Source organism: Lepidothrix coronata, unplaced genomic scaffold, assembly GCF_001604755.1.
Source record: "Lepidothrix coronata isolate B3197 unplaced genomic scaffold, Lepidothrix_coronata-1.0 Scaffold2, whole genome shotgun sequence".
Lineage (NCBI taxonomy): Eukaryota > Metazoa > Chordata > Aves > Passeriformes > Pipridae > Lepidothrix > Lepidothrix coronata.
In genome coordinates this window covers 3,909,808-3,929,192 of record NW_016690182.1, presented here as the reverse complement: position 1 = coordinate 3,929,192, position 19,385 = coordinate 3,909,808, and the positions used below count along the sequence as shown (strand labels likewise).

At 41.3% G+C, this 19,385-nt stretch overlaps 1 long non-coding RNA gene across 1 annotated transcript in view; it reads left to right on the top strand.

Annotated features, from left to right (window-relative positions):
• LOC108498128 overlaps window positions 1–19,385 on the top strand; it is a 111,302-nt gene that overhangs the window by 11,339 nt on the left and 80,578 nt on the right. The window contains exon 2 of the long non-coding RNA XR_001875076.1: window positions 6,944–7,033. This is a non-coding gene — a long non-coding RNA (uncharacterized LOC108498128). The remainder of the gene's footprint in view (window positions 1–6,943; window positions 7,034–19,385) is intronic.

Below are 19,385 nucleotides of genomic sequence, written 5' to 3'. Positions count from 1 at the left end.
AATCCCATGCATTAAATTACAATGGAAAACTAGCAGCATGATGCAGAATGAACTGCAGTGTTGTATGCATAAAGCTCTTGGCACAGTATTAGTCTTGGTCTACAAGGATGATTCCCACAAAGTAAATTAACAAATTGCACAAAATTTCCTCATTAAAAGCATTTATTCTACTTTTGTCAGCTCTGCAGTGCTTTCTAAAAGACCCCAGACCAGATCTGTGCAGGGCACAGCTGTGTGAGAACACGTCTGTGAATCATTGGCCCGTGGCCGGGCTTTGGCAACCAAAACACAAGAAAAGGATGTGGGAACAGGAACTTTCTAAGATAAACGGGCCTGACCTCTTCTATATCATAAAATAATGTACTGGAAGTGGAAAGGACCAGGGCTGGTTTTCTTGCTGTAAGACATTTGTCTCAGCTCTAGAGGCTGAGTTGCAAGTTGCATGGATAGAGGGGCTGTGAGTGACAAAGGATGACTGCTGGTGGGGCTGTACAGGAGCTTGGTAAGCAGCTCCTACTGCAAATAACCCAGGGCTCTGCTGGCTCCCACCGGTCTGGTTTGCTCTGGGTGGGTGGTAGAAATTATCTCCAGTCACAAGACACAGTGGAGCACAGCAGCCTATTTTAAGAGCAAAAGTCAAATTTTTCTAAGTACAGCTAATGGACTGGGTGTTTGATGTAGAGCCCACACAGGTCACTCAGTGAAGCTGAAATGGCATCAGGAGCCTTAAATCCTGCCAGCTTCCTGGTTCAATAGTGGCCTTAGAAATAAAAATCTGTCTTTTTGAGTTCTAGTGAGTGCCAGGCTAGAAGCTGAATATGCTCTTTCGCAGTGGGATGGGGTGTTAAGCAGTGAAGAGGATGGGTAGGAATCCTCTCTTGGCCCTGGCTTCCTTTCTTCTTGCAGGATCAAATAAATGAACCTGAGGCTGGAGAACACTGTACAGAAGATAGCAGGTGTGTGGAGGTCAAGCATAACTATTCTAGATGGAGTAGGGACTAACATGTTTCACTACACTTTTTTCTTTCCTTTTTTTTTTTTCTCCTGGAGATGGGTTATTTTGTTTTGACTTCAGTTATATTCACAGCTGTTTCTCAACAGAGGTGTTTGTTTTTATACCTGGGAGCTGAGGCTTTTTGTAGAAGATGAGTTATAAAGTGGTTAATTAGAAGGATGGAGAGCAGCTTGAAATGAAACCTGCACCTTTCCAGCGAGAGTGACATTGCACTCCTCAGCTGTAGAGGGTGTATTGATTAATTCATACTGCCTTGGAATGCTATTGTGCTACTTACCTTAGCTCCAGCAAATGGTGTTTTTATAATGAAGTGAAAAGGGTTTGAAATAATGAGGCACAAAAATGATCACTCTGCTGGAGCAATAGGAAACTCCATCTTCTTAACAAATGTACAAAGTGGTCAGTGCAATGGCAGAGTAGCACATCACAGTGACTGCTCTGCTTCCTTCATCTGAGATGATGGGGAAGGCAATGTCTGTATTGAAAGTGAGAACACAGTGAGAGTTTTACACTACTCCAGATTCCTTGGACAATGTGACGAGTAAACTTAGACAACGAGCAGTATATCAGAAAACCAAACTGCTTATGCTCTGCTTGAAGAGGGGTGAGGAGGCCTCACCCTCATGCCCTCAAAAATCCACACCAACACCAAGCACCAAACAGTCAGGCTCTTTCTTGACTGTTTTGTAAGCAAGCAGTCTGGTGTGCATCTAGCTATAATCAGCTGGGTTTTTCTGAGAGAAAGGAAACCAAATCTCTAAATGTTAGTGAAATTGTACTGTGGGTATCTATCTTGTGGCATATTCATTGTAGGAAGAAACTGGAGGGGGAGAGGAGAAGGAGGAAGGAGACTCTTGTCCTTGACAACATTCTTGTTGTCTATATAAAGTAAGTTTGATTGAAAATACGTATTTGAACTGAATGAAAGAGAGGATCAAAACTATTGTGTCACACCTTGTGGGTAAAAGGGGTGAAGGAAAGGTACAAAGATTTCATTGCCTTTGAAACAGCATTTTCTAGCAGCAGAAATTGTCAGCTGCTAGTCAGAATTCTTAATGGCTTTTATGTAAAACAGACAAAACACCTAAAACCAAAACCCACTTGAATGGTTCTCAACATTTATGTATCATTCTCTATTCATACCCATCAGGTACTTCTACAAGCTCTGAGTGACTCCAGCTGGCAAACTACCAAAAAGTAGTTATTAATATTTGCCCCTTACAAATGGGATGGTCTCAAGCCCAGGTAATTTTGAATTTTAATCTTCAGAGCTGTTGCCTTCTTGCATCCCAGCTGAAGACCAGGGTAGCTGGAGGAGCTTCTCCTAAGAGAGGATAGAACTGGGCTCTGTTGGGTATGTGCTGTGCTGCCACAGGTAACTGAGCTGAGAGCAGGACCAGGAGAGTTTGCCTCTCTCTGCACCTGCCCTTTCCAGAAAGCTCTAAATGACTTGCCAGGAACAGAAACCAGGTCTGTGCCGAGGTAGTGATCTTTCTGCTCTCTGCGTGTATTTTTGAGATGAATACATGTTAAAACTTACCCTGTAACCATAAAAATCAGTAAAAATTACCATAGTTGGAATAAAAATATCAGACCCACTTGTGGTTATTTAGAAGAGGAAAAAGTCATCACGTGCTGCATTACTGATGAGGCCTGTGCAGCAGAGATTTTTAGGAGATGCTCTGTATTCTCAATGCAGCACTGATGGCTACTCTGGGGCACAGCTACTTAAAATAATAGTTTCACTTCATTAAACTATGAGCTTCTTCAATACAAAGTACAGTCCAGAGAGAAGTCTTTTTTTAGTATACTCTTAAAAAGTCAACAGTCCATTGCTTCCTGATGTATATCCTTGACTGTGGGAACAAATGCTGCTGTAACTACTCTGAGTCCCATCCTTTTTCAAAGAGGTAAAGTGTTTCTCTAATTAAAAAAAATTGGGATTATTTGTCTAAATTTTTCTGTGTAACCTGAATTAGAGAACTGTGGATTTGGGTCCCAACATAATATGCATGCAATTAAAAAATCAATGTATAAAACAGAGCCCAGAAGAGAATTATATTTAACAGGAGACAGAAAATCAAAACAGATTCCAAACAAATTAGAAATTAACACTGCAGCGGCTTGAGCTGAGTTTGCCTTATAGGGGAAGCTTATTAATATAACTAAGGTGATTTTTTTTTTGCTAGAACTCCTCATCAGTATTGTTTGCCCATGCCACATCTCTGTTTGGTGACTTAATAAAGCAATACATGTGGCAGATCAACAATAGTAAAATGCCAAGAAGATAATTAAAGCTTTGCTTTACAACATGTTGGAACTTTCAATATATTGGAAGGTGCTGATACAAATGCTGAGCACCTGATCTGTACCAATATCACCCAAAAGAAGCAATACAGCTTTTAGTGTAGAGAAATATCCTGTCTTTCCCAGATCTAATAAAGTTTATTGGATTCTTAATTTGTTTAAGAAAATGATCCAAGTGCTTTGCATTTTTTTAACCTAATCCAATCTTAACCACTGGTAAGATGAAAGTCCTTTGTCTTTCATGTCATACGGAGAAAGATCTACTAAATATATTGCTTTTGGAAGAGAACCTGTGTTTACAACAGCAACAAAAACAACGAGAAACCCCCCCTCTTTCATATAGGTTCAAATAGTTTAAAAAGCACTGGAAGTCTTACAACTGTTTGCTGACTAAAATATTTATAGGAAGGGAGGGTTCAGTTATTACTGTCTGCAGCTGGCTGACTGGAGAACAGGGAGGAGACAGAACCAAACTGTTCTCACAGGTGCACAGGGACCACTCCAGAGGCAATTGGTGCAAGTAGAAACTTAGGAAATTCTGGTTAATTATAAGGAAAAATTGTTTTACCATCCGTAGCAGCTGAAATGACTCCAAGGCATTTGATTTGACAGTATGCATGGCAAAATCATTTGCATCTGGGGCAGTATGTGTCAGGCTGTTTTTCATGGAGTTTGGAAGTAAAGAAGCAACAATGGGATTGTTTCTGTATTTCCCAGTGTCAACATAGTTGAAAATAACAGGAGTTAGAATGCTGACTTTTGATGCTGAAAAATGAAAATTGGAAAGATAGACCTGTTTTAATTAAAAAAACCCCCAACCTAACCAAACCAAACCGAAAAACACAAAAAGAAGAAAAAGAAACTAAATCAGGATATGGCCTCATGTTATGAACTTGTTAATGTGTCCATGCTTTGGTAGGAGTAGGAACATCTTCAATGTTACAGGTTTACAGTGGAATATATTTGACTTTTCAATGAAATCCAACACAGATTCAGGGGTTTCCCCAGTGCTTTCCCTCAGGTAACCTGTGTTGCAGTGGCAAGTGTTTTATGGAATTCTCTGTTCCTATGCCCAGTTCTGCTGCTTGCCTTCCTGATCCCATACCATTCCTTGGTGATAGTGTCCATTAATGAGCAGCATGTGCTTTTTTATCTTTACTGACAGATTTTTTCTGTCTGAAGCAGGTGAAGAAGCTCATACAAGGTCAGCTGGTTATTTACAGCTATCCAGTAGTCCACTGAATGTCTGCTCTGGGTACCTGGGTCCATAGGTCCATTTGGATGGACATCTTAGAATGCGTTTGGTGCATTTAAGCACCGCTGCTCCTTTCCTTCCTTGAGTTACTGCAGCATTTTCCTCTTTGTTTAATTCATTTAAAAAAGAAAATGTTTAATGAGCCCCACTTGTGATTTTCCAACTGTTGGGCTGAAAACTGTCATTTCTAAGAGGTTATATTAATGGTGCTGTTATCTCTTGATCATGTCAATGTTAATGCATGTATGTGCTGTTTCTGCCTCATTTCCACATAATTACAAGCCTGCATTTGGCAAATGAGGGTATGTTTGCTTTCTTGATTAAGAAGGTTCTAAGAAATTTTTACATGCTTGGTAGGACATAACTTATGAAAAGAGCTGGCTTAGAAGAGAAGCTCAGCAGTAGAGATTCTTAGCATTTCCCTAATACTTTCCTCTGCTGGGCAGAAAGCACTTTGTGAATTGTAATGAAATCAGCTTTGCATTACCCCAGTGAAGAAGCTGTGTGTTATTCCTATGAGAAGATGGAGACACAGCATGATTAAGTGACTTGTCTGGATTCATACGGCTGCTGGGATTCCAGCATTTGCTCAGGTGTTGGCTTTCAGCACTAGACCCAAAGATCAAGCTGGAACACCGTGCAGGCTTGGCAAAGTCTTTTTTTAAACTTCTTTCTTTCCTTCTTTCTTTTTCTTCCTGGAATCTACTATTTTGTGTCCTAAAAGCAAAAATCTTGTTTAAATTAAAATGTCTCTGCTCTTTTATGGCTGAGAAGTTAATATCCAAAACATGACCTGCATGTAATCAATTCCTGCAGTCAGCCTCACATAAATATTAGAGAGGATTGAACTGCAGATGTTTCTCCCATGATGGGTTGGTTCAAAAGGTTGTCATGAAGACTTGGATGATGATGGGAGCCACTGAACTGTTTTTCCTCCAGTCAAATGAGGCAAGAAAGAAGCAGGATGGACACACTAATGTGCTAGAAGAGACTGTACACATCCCATCTTCTGCATCAGAGGGAATGGATATTGGGTTGTATGTGAATTCCTTTTTCTTTCCACTCTGATCCCTTCCTGGGTCACAAAGGGAAGAGCTGACCCTTGGGGGTGATCAGTGGTGCACCTTCATTCAGTCACCCAGTGAAGGCCATCATTTAATGATGTTCTTTTCTGAAGAGCTTTCCCAAGTCCTTTTATAGCTCTGGCATTGCCAGGACTGCATGTTTCAGGCTGGCTTCTTCTACTGCAGCATTTGAAAGGAGCAGCCTTACTATATGTTCTCTTGTTGTATAATGCTGGTTATGTCTTACTAAGGTTGTTTTAGTAACTATTATAGTTTTGCTTCTGGAATATTGTAATAATATTTGTAATATTATAATAATATTTTTCTGTATGGTCTTCAGAAAGAGCTGGGAAACATATCAATAATCTTTTCTGGTTGTGAGTTTGTTTGTGGCATAAGCCTCTCCTTTTTTTGCTTGGTCTGCTGAGCACAAAATTTTGGGTCAGTTTTGAAGCCTCAACTACGTGTGCACACACAAGCATTTGACAGAAGCTGGGTCATGTCAGTCTGCTCACTACTGTAAAAAAATATCTTAGTGGTGAAAATTGGTGTGGGTTTTTTTGGTTGGTTGGGTTTTTTTGTTGTTGTTGTTTTGTTTTGTTTTGTTTTGGTTTGGTTTTTTTTGAATTGCAGAAGGGAGGTAGAGTGCTTTGCTGTCTTAACCCTCACACCTGGCAGAATCAGTTAAAAGGGAAAGTTATGGCAGCGTGAATATCAGACCAAAGACTCTGACACAGTACAGCTGGTTCAAATCAGTCTTCATTAATCCATCATCTGTGATTGGTGGTGTAAAGTTGTCAAGGTTACTACATACAGGACAAGGCTAATGGTGGTTATTCCTTGAGGATCTGGGCTTTCACCCACGTTTATATCAAGCCCTAAATGAATAATTCTTAAAATTGAAGGGAGGCAATGATGTCCAGCAAAGGCTTATTCCCTTCTTTCTGAATTTACTTGGGCTTAGATCCTCAAGAAGGCAGTTATGGGACAAGCTACTACTTTTGGAAGTCCAAAGCTAAAATGCTTATAACTTTAATAGCCCTGGCAAAGTCCATGTCTTCAGGTGTACTTAGGTTTTGCTACTGAAGTGCCACAGGTGCCTTAAATTCTGCTGCTTGGGTCACAGAGAGGTCAGTCCCACCTGTGCTGGGTGGGCCAGCCTCTATATGGGGTTGTGGTCTCCTTCTGCTTGTTTTCACTGGGGCTGCTGATCTAACAGGTATTTGTCAGGGCCTGTGTAGGCCCTATAGAAAGGGAAAATGGTATTATAGGAGGACTAATGTTTTTTTTCCCTTTATTTAGGAATAATTGACCTATCTGAGTAAGTGTTCTGGCTGCTAGACCACGTTCCCTTTGGAGAAAAGAACAGATTGGCTGCTGAGAGAAGAGAGAGTGAGTATGATGTTTTCACTTTGAGATTTGGAGACATTGGGAGAGGGAGAAACTTGGAATCCTAAGTTATAAATAAAATAGTAATAAATTGGAAGGAGGGACTGCAATTTAAGTTGTTTTCCTCTGCTAGTGTACCATGGGTACTGTGCTCCTCTCTGGTGAGTGAGTGTGTAACTACTTAACGTGGAGTAGATCTGCCTAGTCTGTATGAGTGGAAGCAATGCTCTTTCTTCTTTGCCCCAAGTAGCTTGTTGCTGGAGAATCCTCCTTGAAGCAGGGTGTGCTTGAGTTCCCTCTGGCAAGAAGGGACCTGAACCTTTGACTTTCTGTGTACTTGACCCTAGGCTTATGTGGGCTGTGTTAGAGCAAACTTTAAAGACATCTTGTTCCCAGTGAATCTGTAATTGCTGGCCAGGTCAACAGCTTTTTGTGTGTCAGTAGAAAACATTGCAGGCTGCTGGGGGACAGGTGTTGGTTAGCACAAAGGATGGTTAAAAAAAACAAGAGTAGTGTTTCAAGAAGGCTTCTTTCCATTGAAAAAATTAGTGAGACTTTCTGAGTTGTATAGGGAGGTCCATCTCTGCAGCTGAAAGAGAAGGCACTTTGGAGAAGTGGGCTTTTTGTGCTCTCAGCACTCCCTGCTTTAGGAGACTCCTGTTGTGTTTGTGGGAGTTCCTGTAATTACCACGGGAGTCAGGGCTATAACAATAGAGAGCCCTGAACGTCCCAGATAACTAATAAACCATGGCAGGAAGAACTTGGGAGGGAGTGGTGGTGTTACTTTGCTTTTGGACTCTGTACTGGGTGGTGATCCTGGTCCTGGTGTGTGTTACAATTGGGTTATGCTTCAGCTGAAGCCTCACAGAGGGCTCAGTGTTCAGTGGATGAGTTGTTGTGGTCCCTCTTCTGCAGGACCTCATGGTTTGTGTGATGTGTAGGGATCCATGGGAGTGTTGTTCAGGTGCCCTGTGCTCCTTCACAAGGCAAAACAATGCTAAAACATGAGCTACAAAACTCTGCAGAGACATTTAGTGGCTGCAGCTTTAATTTCTTTTGAATTGATGCACTTCAGTGCTGTGCTGAAAGAACACAGGGCTGTAATTAGTTGAGTCATGTTTTTCTGATAACTACTTAAGCCTTAATATCCTGAAAAGCATGGTATTTTTCTATAAAAAAGGAAGGTTTATGTTCTGTAGTTCCACAGAACCTCATTCTTAAGGAGAAGCAGTCCATTATTATATAGAATAGATTTCCTGCATGCTTTTCAACATTATTTGCTTAATAGAATCATTAGTAGCACAATTGCTTATAAAGAAAAGTGCCAACTAACCAGAAAAATGCTCTGCAGGTCTCAGGCTGCAGTAAGTATAATGCTGCTATGTACTTGATAAGCAAGGAGATCCTTCTATATTTATTCTGAAATCTTGTATCATGTTGATAAGCTGAAGGCTTCCTTAAAGTAAGGCTTTAGGACAGTCAAATCCTACTGAACTTCTAATTGCTGTTTGCTGGCAAGGTCAACAGCTTTCAGATCTCAGAATACTGAATGGTTGCAAACCCATGCTATCCAAATACAGCTGCAAATATATCACCCTGTACCTCTGCTCCACCCACGCATCACAAATAGCTATGGGAGGAAAACATCTACTGCTGAGCAAGAAGATTCCTAAATTATAAGCGTCAATAATTTAATCAACTCTAATTTATTCCTTCATTACTTATTGCACTATGGCTAAAATGAACATCTTCGTGCTTTGCTCTTTCTTTTCTAGCAATATTACCATAAGTACAGGTTCCTTTTTTTATCCCTGCACATTCAGTGTATCTAAAGGCAACAATTTATCACAGCAGTGCCAGCGAGTGTGTGCAAAGAATGGCAGGCTGAGAATTGCTCTGTTCACAAAACCCATGGGCAGACAATCTCTACAGAGCTCAGGACACATGGGGAGGGGAGGAAATGTGCTTTTGGTTAGATAGGTAATTAGTCACACTGCCCATCAGGAGTTTTATTGTGAATTATTTTTCTTTTTAATCTGTGAAGTAGCTGACCTAAGGTTTGTACCTCATTCTGAGGAGAACCTGTATAGTTTGCATAATTTGCCCTGAAATTGGCTACTGAACCCGAAATGCCACTGTAACAATTGCCATCAAGGAGAGGCAACATGGCTTGAGAGTGTCTGTAGCTGTTAAACAGTCTGTTCATTGCATCTTAGTGTTGAATAAAATCCATTTTAGTTTGTGTGAGAAGCTAGATACTTCAACAAAAAAGAAGTCTGAAGATAGGGTGTTAGTCTGAATGTCCAGGCTTCCATAACCCATTGTAGTAATGTTGCATAGAGAGGATACAAAAGCACAGGCCCCATCCAGTGGAGTTTTAGATATCTCCAAGGATAAAGCTTCTCCACCCACTTGGCCCCTGTACTGGTGTTTGATCACCTGCATGGTGGAAAAAATAAGAACCATGCAAATATCTGATCAGAATTTCAGGCACTAGTCTTGATTTGGTGTTGTCTGCAGACTTGTGAAGAATATTGTGTAGGTAATTTAAAAAAGGGTTTTAAATAGCATTGAGTTTAATATCTGTCTCAGGTGTTAGTGGTGGCAGCAGTTGGACGTAGTGCTGTTGATCCTGAGACTGGGGGTTTTCACTTTAGCCAGTTGTGCTGTTATAGGATTGGAGCAAAGTCTGATGACTTTAATGTTTCACCCTGTTTTTGTAACGTGCCTGGATGTAGTTCCTCTCTCATTGGTTAATGTCCCCCATGCCCTCCCCATTGAAAAGAGCAAAGCAAGGGGAGTCTTGTCACTAATGTGTCACTTATTAGCCACGCAGTCATAACTGATGTTGAGATGTATCTCGGTGTAGCTCAGCAGTGCTGACCTGAAGGGCCTTTTTCCTTCTTTTGCAGAGCATCCATGAGAATGGGGCATTCTTGCATTGCATGGCTTGTGTTTTGGGAGCAGCAGATTCTTGGCAATTCCAGCTTTCACGGGTTTGGGAGCAAAATATCACTAGGCTGCTGCTTTGTGGTGTGTAGAGACCAGTCAGGATGAGGGTTGGGAGGGTGTGAGGCAAGCAGCATGCCCAGAATGTCAGTAGTATCATCCACCACAGCTCTCACTGTTCTCACTCATTGCCTTGACTGTCTCCTGCCCATGTTCAACTACTAATGATGGCCCGAGGGTCAGTGTTGGTTGTAGAGCAGGGTTTGGGAATAGTTTGTTTTAGCAGTGATGTCCTTTAGTTACAAAGGCGTGGAGGTTACTTAGGTCCTGTTAATCACTTTGAATACCAGGTGCTCTATCCCAGGGGTGGGTAAACAAGTCAGATGTCAGGGAGCAGAGAGGTTGGAGTGCTCTGCAAGGGCATGTGAGCTGGGGAACCAAGGGTGATGCTGAGTCTGGCAGAGCAGTGACCTCCCAAACCAAGGGCGAGAGGCCTCAGCCCAGACCTTTCCTGTGTCTTTCCCCCATGTGGCTCTTCCCAGCAGTTGGATCCCAGGGTATCACTCTGCCAGGTCAGAGCAGGCCCTGAGCAGCCAAACCCTGCCAGGGAGAGGTTGCAGAGTGTTTTGATGCACCTGGACCATTACATTTTAGCAGGAGATGTGAATCTCTCTAATTTGTGCATCTGAGACTTTTTAAGTGCTACTGAAGATTAACAGTAAGACTTGTTATTTTATCATGTGGAGTGTTTTCTTAGAGTTGATAAAAAGAATTAGGACCTGAAACTCAGCGTGTTTTATCTAGTAACTTAATCAGCCATGAGACTGACTGTGCAAAGCAGATCATAGGCTGTTAATGAAGATTCCTCTGATATGTGTAACACCTGAGGTATGTTGACAGCAGACAGAAATCAAAGGAAAAATTTGTGTTTTTCAGCTAAAGACTTGACAGAAGGTGAATTTTGAGAGCAGTAATGTCAGCCTGAGCACAATGTCTGACTATATTATAGTATGGGAACTTTATTTCCAGAGTAATAACACAAAAGAAAGGGGATAGTGTTTACAATTCAAGAGACCAAATCTGTAGCCTCATCTCCCTGACTGAGAGCAGGACCATCTGTTTCTTGCTAACGTTTGCAAGTGTCAGCTTTTGTTGCATTCCATCTTCCTTGCTGCTCAGGGAAAATCACTTGCTAATTAACAACAAAAATCTCCTGGCATGTAATAAATATAGAGACCTTTCTTTAAACCTTTTCAGCTTTACTGAGGGGTGTCTAGTCTTCAGATGGCCAGCTCTTAACAAATGATGGTACATGTCATAGGTAGCTGTCATGTCCCCTGTGATCTAATCTACTCTGCTCAGGAGAATGGCAACACATTTGGAAAACACATGGCCTTAGTCATGGTTCTGCTACTCTGCTGGCCAAATGACAAGGCATCTCTTGCTTTTACTGCTTTCCCACTATTTTTCTTGCCATAATGTTTTCATACTTGTTAAAATAGTATAGGTTTGTTGTGTTACTGGCTGTGTGGTCATACTTTCAATTCCAACTGGCTCCTCTTTGTTCTGTGCAGTTACTATTCAGAAATTTATTGTGTTACTTATTTGTTTTTCCAGATCCTTCCACAGCAGTGTTGTGTAAAATGGAGTCTAATGTTGATCCTTGTGGGAGCACACTTACAAATAATGCTCTTGTTCAAAACACCACTTCCCAACATTGTTCACTGGTTCTGATTTCCAGTTAACTTTCAAACCATCTGACAGTGCTTCTGTCCAAACCAATTTGGTTCAAGCATTTTAGTGATTTTGTGAGGCACTGTTTGATGGAAGTCAAGATATTGCATCTCCTGTGTTCCCTTCAGCTATTTTTTTTTTTTTTTGTAATTTGATCAAACAAAGCACTCAATCTTTCTTGTCCCAATTTGTTTTATTGGCCATAGTGCCATTGCAAGCAATAGCCCAGAGCATGGGATCTTCATTCCTGCTTCAATCCACGATGTTCTGGTGACAGTTACCAGGGTTGCTGTCATTTCTGCCTAGACAGACAGGCATTACTGTGCAGGTGATGAAAATGGAAAAGACACATAGATGACAAATTCAGCGCTTCACTGTGCCAGAAGGAGCAGTGCTGTGTTGGTTCTGTGGCTTAGCGTGTGTCCTCAACTTCCTCTTAGCTGGGCTTGCCTGTGCAGGCTTTTCATGACTGTTTCTTTTCTCTGGGCATTTTGTATGCCAGTCTCTGGTCTCTGCTGGCTCAAGCTCTAGGTGCTGCAGTAATGCATGTATTTTAAGAAATTTTCCTTGGTAATTTGGGCCACAGGGGCTCTTCAGAACTGTCTGAACGAGCTGCACTTCTGCAGGACTAACAGGAATTGCTCTGGCTGAAAACTAACAGCATAATGAGCTAGTGGCTAAAACTCAAGATGCAGCAGCTTTACAAAACCTAGTCAAGGGAGTTTGTTCTATGTGGTTAGAATACAGTGAGAATTATAACAAACCTTGGCAAATATAAACTCTCTAGTGCTTTTGCTCCCTGCCAGCACAGTAACCTACTGCAGTCAGCTCTGTACGGCAACTGCCCCTGTTACTGCCCCGGTAGCTCTGTATCTTCCCAGTCAGCCTGGCAGCCATTTCTCAGAGAAACCTGTAGCTCTGAGAGTGCCCTTAGACCTGCTCCATGTCCTTCATGTCCGTGTGTTTCAGCATTGGCAAAAGGGAATAGAAGAAAATGGGTTTACAGTTGGAAGAGTGCTCAGAGCTAGGAGAAGCTTTCATGTATGGAAATGTGGTGAGAGGAAAGGTTTCAAAGGTTATCTGCAGCTCCTGGACTCAGAGAGGGTGAGAGGAGAGTGTGTGGTTGAGCCCAGCAGCCTCCCCCTGTGCAGCTGGAGTGTGCAGGGTGCCTGTAGTGTCCAGTTGGCACAGTGTGCCAGCGTGCTCTCTGCTTCCTTGGCAGTAGCACTGTGCTGACCAAGCTCCCCTTAAAGGCTCTTGCATTTGGAAATTTGTCTAAAAGCACTTGCTGCCACAGCTGTTCAATGTGTGCCTTTGCAGTGATGGCCAGGCTGGAGCTCTGTGCATGTGTCTGAAAGGTTTCCTGCTGGGGCACAGAGCAAGTTGCTTTTGGTGGTGTCATGTCCTGCCTTTGTGGGGAATCACAGCACTGCTGAGGTGGTGTGCTAACAGAGTGTGTGTGTAAATTTTTTTCCCAGTGTTTCTGGAAAGACAAGGATTCCTGCATATGTCTTGTGTCTGTGCTGCACAACAACCTGTCTGTGCAGCTGGCAATTTGCTGCACAGGACCTACATCACATGAAGAATTTGTGACTGCAGTTGGGGGGTTCATTGATTTCATGTACTGTACTGCTCTTCATCTCTTTGGAGGTCAGGATCATTACAGCTGTGCTGAGAGCACCTGATTTCTCCCCTCTGCCCCTTAACTGACTGAAACAACTTAATAAGCAGAGTTTTCTGGAAAACTTGGGAAGCAGAGTGGAAAAAAAATAGCATATCACCTAAATAAATGAAATGGGTAATGTTCCCCAAAGCAAATAGGATTTATAGTAATTTCAATATGTGGGTACAGGGAGAAAACACCAACTAATGTAATAAAAGAAATATTGGTGGTTTTTTCAAGCAATCACTGTGTAAAATATTGTCCTTGGGAGAGAAAAGTTACCTTGATGCTGAAATAATGCATTGGGCCTCTGCCTGTCAGCATTATATCAAACCCTCAGTACGTTTTTCATTCCCCCAGGCATTATTTTACAGCTATTGTCCTCAGTACCAAACTCCATTCATAACAAGTATTTATAGCTGGACATTCTTCATAATATATAAAAATGAGGAAGCTGCCACAAAATGGCTTTTGGTTTCCTCTGAGACTTGCAAAATAGATGTTAAAAACAAATGATTTAAAACAGCAATTTTATTAAAAATGTATTATTGCCATTTGTAGCTTTCACAGCTATTCTCCAGAACTACCCCAGGCTTCCAAAGATGAAGTATGAAGCTTTGAATCTGCAGCTTTGTTTTTAGTGTATTTTAAGCTTTGAGACAACAAATCTGCTGGACCAAATTTATGCCAAATAAACGTGTGCCAGACTTATGCCAGCAGAGCTTCTGGTTCAGTCTGTTTTTCTCTCTATATACATATTTTCAGCTTTTCTTTCATTTCAGTGGGAGACAGTGAAGGCAGAGAGAAACTAAGGACTAGCAATATCTGGCTAGTTAGTTATACATATCAATACCCAGGTGTATTTAAAATGTCTCAGGAGGTTGTGTTTCCTTGCCCCTGGCTGTGGGAGTGAGCCACCGAAAGTTCCAGTAAGTACCCGGATACTATCTGGGAAAATCAGCTATGGGCCAAATGTATTTGTCCAAATCGTGGAGAAGCTTGATGGATCAGGAATTTCCACCTAGATTTCCCTGATCCAGCTGGTGATTTCTGCTTGGAAGCCAGGCTGTGCCAGGTCTGCTTTGCTGATCTGGGGTCAGAATCTGCATATTGATCCAGTTCTCATTTAGCCTTTTGCTTGTTTCCAAATTATCAGCAAGTATCAGTCTGTATTTCACTGGTCAGTCTGTGAAAGTGGTAAAAGAGATGGTGTTTAATGAAGACTGATTGCATAGGCCAGGTAATGCTGTTGGCAATTAAGATACATAATTCAACATGAGGGTCACAGTTCTGTGAAAGAAATAGGAATCCACCCAATGTTATTGGTAAGAGGAGTAGTCAGCACTTGCACTGGTAAGTTCCCAAAGTGGCAGAAGAAGACTGACTCAGCACAGTCCATCCCCATTTGTGGTGTAGGATACCTTTCATGTGGGAAAGACATTGATAAAGACGGATAATAGTTTTTGAAAACTTTAAGATTTCAGTGTTTTCTGTGTACCTGTTCTGGTCCATGTGCACATATGAATTACTTCATGCAGACAGAGCTCTTGAGCTCAGAGATGAAACAGGCCTTTTTCAGTGGTGGAGAAAGGGATCCCTTAGTGCAGAAGAATTGCAAGACATAATATTGTGACCTGCCCTTGCTGGAAGCATGTGGGGTTAGGGTGAAAGTGTTCCTTCCCTGCACACCTCTCCTTTGCACAACAGCACAAAGAGAGCTGGGGGAGAGTTTCATCTTTGCAGGCTATAGAAAATTCCCCTCCCCTTGCAGTGTTTGGCTTTATGTTGATTTAGGTAGCTCACTTTTCCTTCCTCTCTAACAATTGAAGAGCGAGATAAAATGTAAGTGTAGGAGAGACTTTGACAGTTGAATATAACCTATTGATTAAGTTGACATTTTTGTCAGTAGCAGTGGAAGAAGTTCAGTTCAAGTTAGAGGGTAATGCTTGTGCTGCAAACCCTTCTTTGTGAGCCTATTTAGTGAGAGAAAACATTTTTTTATATCTCAAAAAAGATCTTCACTGCTACATTATGTCATCAAGAAATTATATCAAGTTGCTATTTTTGCCATTAAAACTGTTGGGCATTTTTAAAAAACCTACACCTTCATAAAGAAAGCAAAATAGAGACATTAAAACAGACAGGATATACTTCAAGGTACTGACTAGATCACTGTTTTCCCATCTCCTGTTTTTATTATTCTTTGCTTCTGCTAATAGCTTCTTTAGAGGGGATTTTAAAAATGGATTGCCCATGATGTTCTTCAGTGTCAGATATAAATAAAGGAAAACTGCTGCATGTTATTTTGTTGGAAGCTTCTTGTAAAGCTGTGCAATCAGGGCAATTAGAACTCTGCCTGCAGTTTGTCTTGTGGGTTTGCTGTGCACACCAGTTACATTAGTCAAGAACTGAAGGTAATTGCCTGACCTCCTCATACATCTGGAGACTTGCTCAGAGAGTAGTGGTTTCTAAACTGACTCCCCTGGATCCTACATTATTTATGACAACAGTTTTTCTTATCCTTTCAAATCTATTTTGAGGGTGTTCTGCTTTTTTGCATTTTTCTGCTTGTTTGGCATATGCTGAGATGCCTGCTAATACCAGTCTTGCAAATTAAAGGGAATTAATTTTTAGCAGTATTTTTGATCTGTAAAAGGACATTTGTGTTTCCTGCTCCTTTGACTACCGTTTGAAGTGATAAGGGGGGTGTCTGTGGAGGGACTCAGTGCTTGGGGGAGAGGAGTGTCCTACCCTTTTTGGTGTTAGGAAATTAAGAAACAATAAACTGAGCTGGAAAACAACTGAGAGGGAGAACTTAGCTGTGATGTAAGTCTTGAGGGACAAAGGTAAAGACAACCTTGGTCAAGCTACAAATATCCCCTTCCTCAAAAATCAATTATCCTCAGTCTCATATCCTAAATCTCTAAACAGCAAGGCTTTCAACATAATGTAATAATATAAATAATAGGCCTTCACCTAGCATTATTTTCTGGCATTTAGAGATAATTAAAACCACTAAATTTATAGAAACATCAGGAAATTTCAATTTCCAAAGTCTCCCATGATCCTGCGTTGGTTTTTGATCGAAAACTGATATTTTTTGAAAACACACAAATTCTGGTAACTTTGTGATTGAATAGCCAAGTAAACCTGAGATGAAGTAAAAGGCAAGTAGTTTGGGGCTTTTGTCTTCTATAAGCTAAATGAAAATGCTTTGCAATAGAAGCTGAAATGTCACTTACTAGTAAGTTGGAAAACTTCTTTTTTGGGTGAGGGTGGGGGAATAGTGTCAAAATTCTTCTACAAAACACTGCATCTTATCTTTTTTTCTTGTTTCTTTTAACGGCAGCAAGATTTTTTTTGTGTGACTTGATAGGCTGGAAAAATGGGAAAGGATGTAATAACAGGCTTGAGATCACTAGTTGTGAGCATATTTGAGCTCTATAATGGTCTCTTGAAACTTATGTTGTGTGTACTTTTGCTGACGAGCAATACAGCATTCTATAATTGACTATACAAGTGTAAAACCTGCCACCTCCCTGAATAAATTATAGTGATGTAAAAACACCCAGATACCTTTTGTTCCTTTGAGTGATGATAGAAGTAGTCCAGGGATTCACAGTTAAGAGTTCTCCTCCTCTCATCCTTTGAATGCACTTCCTATTTACTGGCCTTAGCTGACAGTTTCTTGTTTTCAAGGAGAAACTCTGAAAAATATCTTTCTCCATGACAAGCTATGGTTTGGTATTAACACTGCAAAGAAACTTTTCTTTCAGCTAATGTTCTAGTGAGTTGCATAATAATTTGACCCAGCACAAACCTTTAAAGAACCAATATTCCAATACTTAAAATAAACAATACAGGTGAGTGTTTCTTTTCCAAAGTAGTCCATCAGTGATAATTTAAAAGCAGTCATCTGCTTTTCTTGCCAATGAAAGCTCTCACATGAAACCTTTTCAAAGCTACCACAGTTGGATTTTACAGGCAGATATTTGTGTCATCCTTCATTTGCACACCTAATCCAAAGGTTTGGCTCCCCCTGTTTGAGGGTGGAAGGACTGGGAAACCAAAGAACTGCAGCTTCTTGAGGACTTTGCAGAAATGACTTCTCCACTTAAGGGTTTCTTTCAGAGGGAGAGGATCCATGCATGGAGGTTGGGGAGTAAGGGGATCAAAGCTGGCAGTTAGGATGAAAAACCATAACACAAAGAAATTCTTAAGAGATGCCATTTCTAAATTTGGGTTCCCTTTGCTCTGTTTCTGTCTTTCCAGTCTGTGATATTCTGGGTAACATGAGGAAAAGGAGTTAATTTTGAGGCATAGTCTTGAAAGCAGACTAAAACTCGATCTCTATTCTGCATTCCTGTTTTGAATTAAGCCTGAAATATGGCACAAACATCCTTATCTGTCCCTTACTGATCTCAGGGGATCTGATGTGCCCAGGCCCTGGGACAAAAGATGGGAGTAACTGCAAAGCAAGGTTTAGGATTGTGCCCTGAACAGCAGGAGCTGTGTAGTAAATGTGGAAATGTTACTCATGTATTGTGGCGGAAAAGGAGAGCACACAACTCTGTATTTCAGTGACCTTACAACCTTCTGTAGTCACTTCTTAACTCTGCTTGCTTTGAGAACCTGGGTATCTGCAGCTGCTTACTCTGGAGCCTTCCTGACACCCCTGCTAAGCCATTGTTTTCCATCCAAGGAGTGCTGCCACATCCCCTAGCCCAGATGACAGTGACTGGTACACAGGACTGGTATAAACCCTGTGGGGATGATAACTGAATGCCAGTGCTGGGATAAGGGGATGGACAGGCTTATGATCATCTTGGGTGACAACTGGCAAGACCCTTGGGTGTAAGAGCGAAATGAATTGAATGGAAAATCTCAACATGTGAGATGAAATTTTTGGGCAAGGTGTTTATGAACCAAGATCTATCATTATGTAATAAAAGTAGGATAACTGATAAAAGTAAGAAAAGTGGTGGTGAACTGTGACAGAGCTTGCAAGTTTAAGCACTTCTGAGACAGGGAAGAGCTGGTTCTAAACTGGAACACATAGTTATTCTGGGTGCTGGTTGACTCAACTGTGACTTGCTCTGCAATAGTTGTCCTGCATCTAGTCAGTGATCGTAAGGGCAATTTGCAATAACATGGTTAGAGTAGCCTGGGATTACATGCATGAAAAGAGGCTTAGAAAAGTAAATTTCCTGACTGGTTTAGTCAGAAAAATCCAGTCCATCAATAGAGGAAATTAGGGTAATAAAACCTTCTCTCACTAATGGGCAAGAGAAAAACAATGAAGCTGAGGGTCTGAGAGCTTCATTTCTAATAGAACCTTCCCTAATGAGATGGATATTACTTGAGAATAGATGAATGTCCTCCAATTTGAGAGAATTTAAGGGCTTAAGTTCTTCGTGGTAAGATGCTGCTTGTAATGACAGCTTACTTGATTCTCTTCATCCATCCATGCATTCTTCTTCTCTCCTGGCCTTCATGACTATCTTCTCATCTTTTATACTGTATTTTCACATGAGAATTACAGCTTTGTCCTCTTCAAGTGGGGAACACAGATTCTAATGCATGGGGTTATTCTTTTATTTGGTTTGTTCCCTTTCCCTGCTACTAACATGAGTTTTATGTGTATCCCTCTGTATGTAGCCAGGGGAGCTTAACTGTTCCTCTCTGCTGTGAGTACTGAGACTTCTCATTTGGGCAATATTGAAGAGAGTGTAATAAAGTGAGCTCAGGTCGCTCTGAAGGAACTGGATCTCCGAAGGTTTAAAGTCACCCTTGAGACGCTGATCCCTTCAATGTGAGTGAGCACTGACTAATAAAATCAACCTTAGAAAGCATGGATGGAGAGATGGCTTGAGGGGGCTGTGTGTGTGGACTGTGGATGAGCAGCAGTGCAGTGTCAGCTACTGGAGTTTAGCAGGACTGAACTTCTCAGATGCTTCTGTGATCCTTCCATGCTGTGCTGGAGTGACAGAGTGAGGACTGGTGATCTGA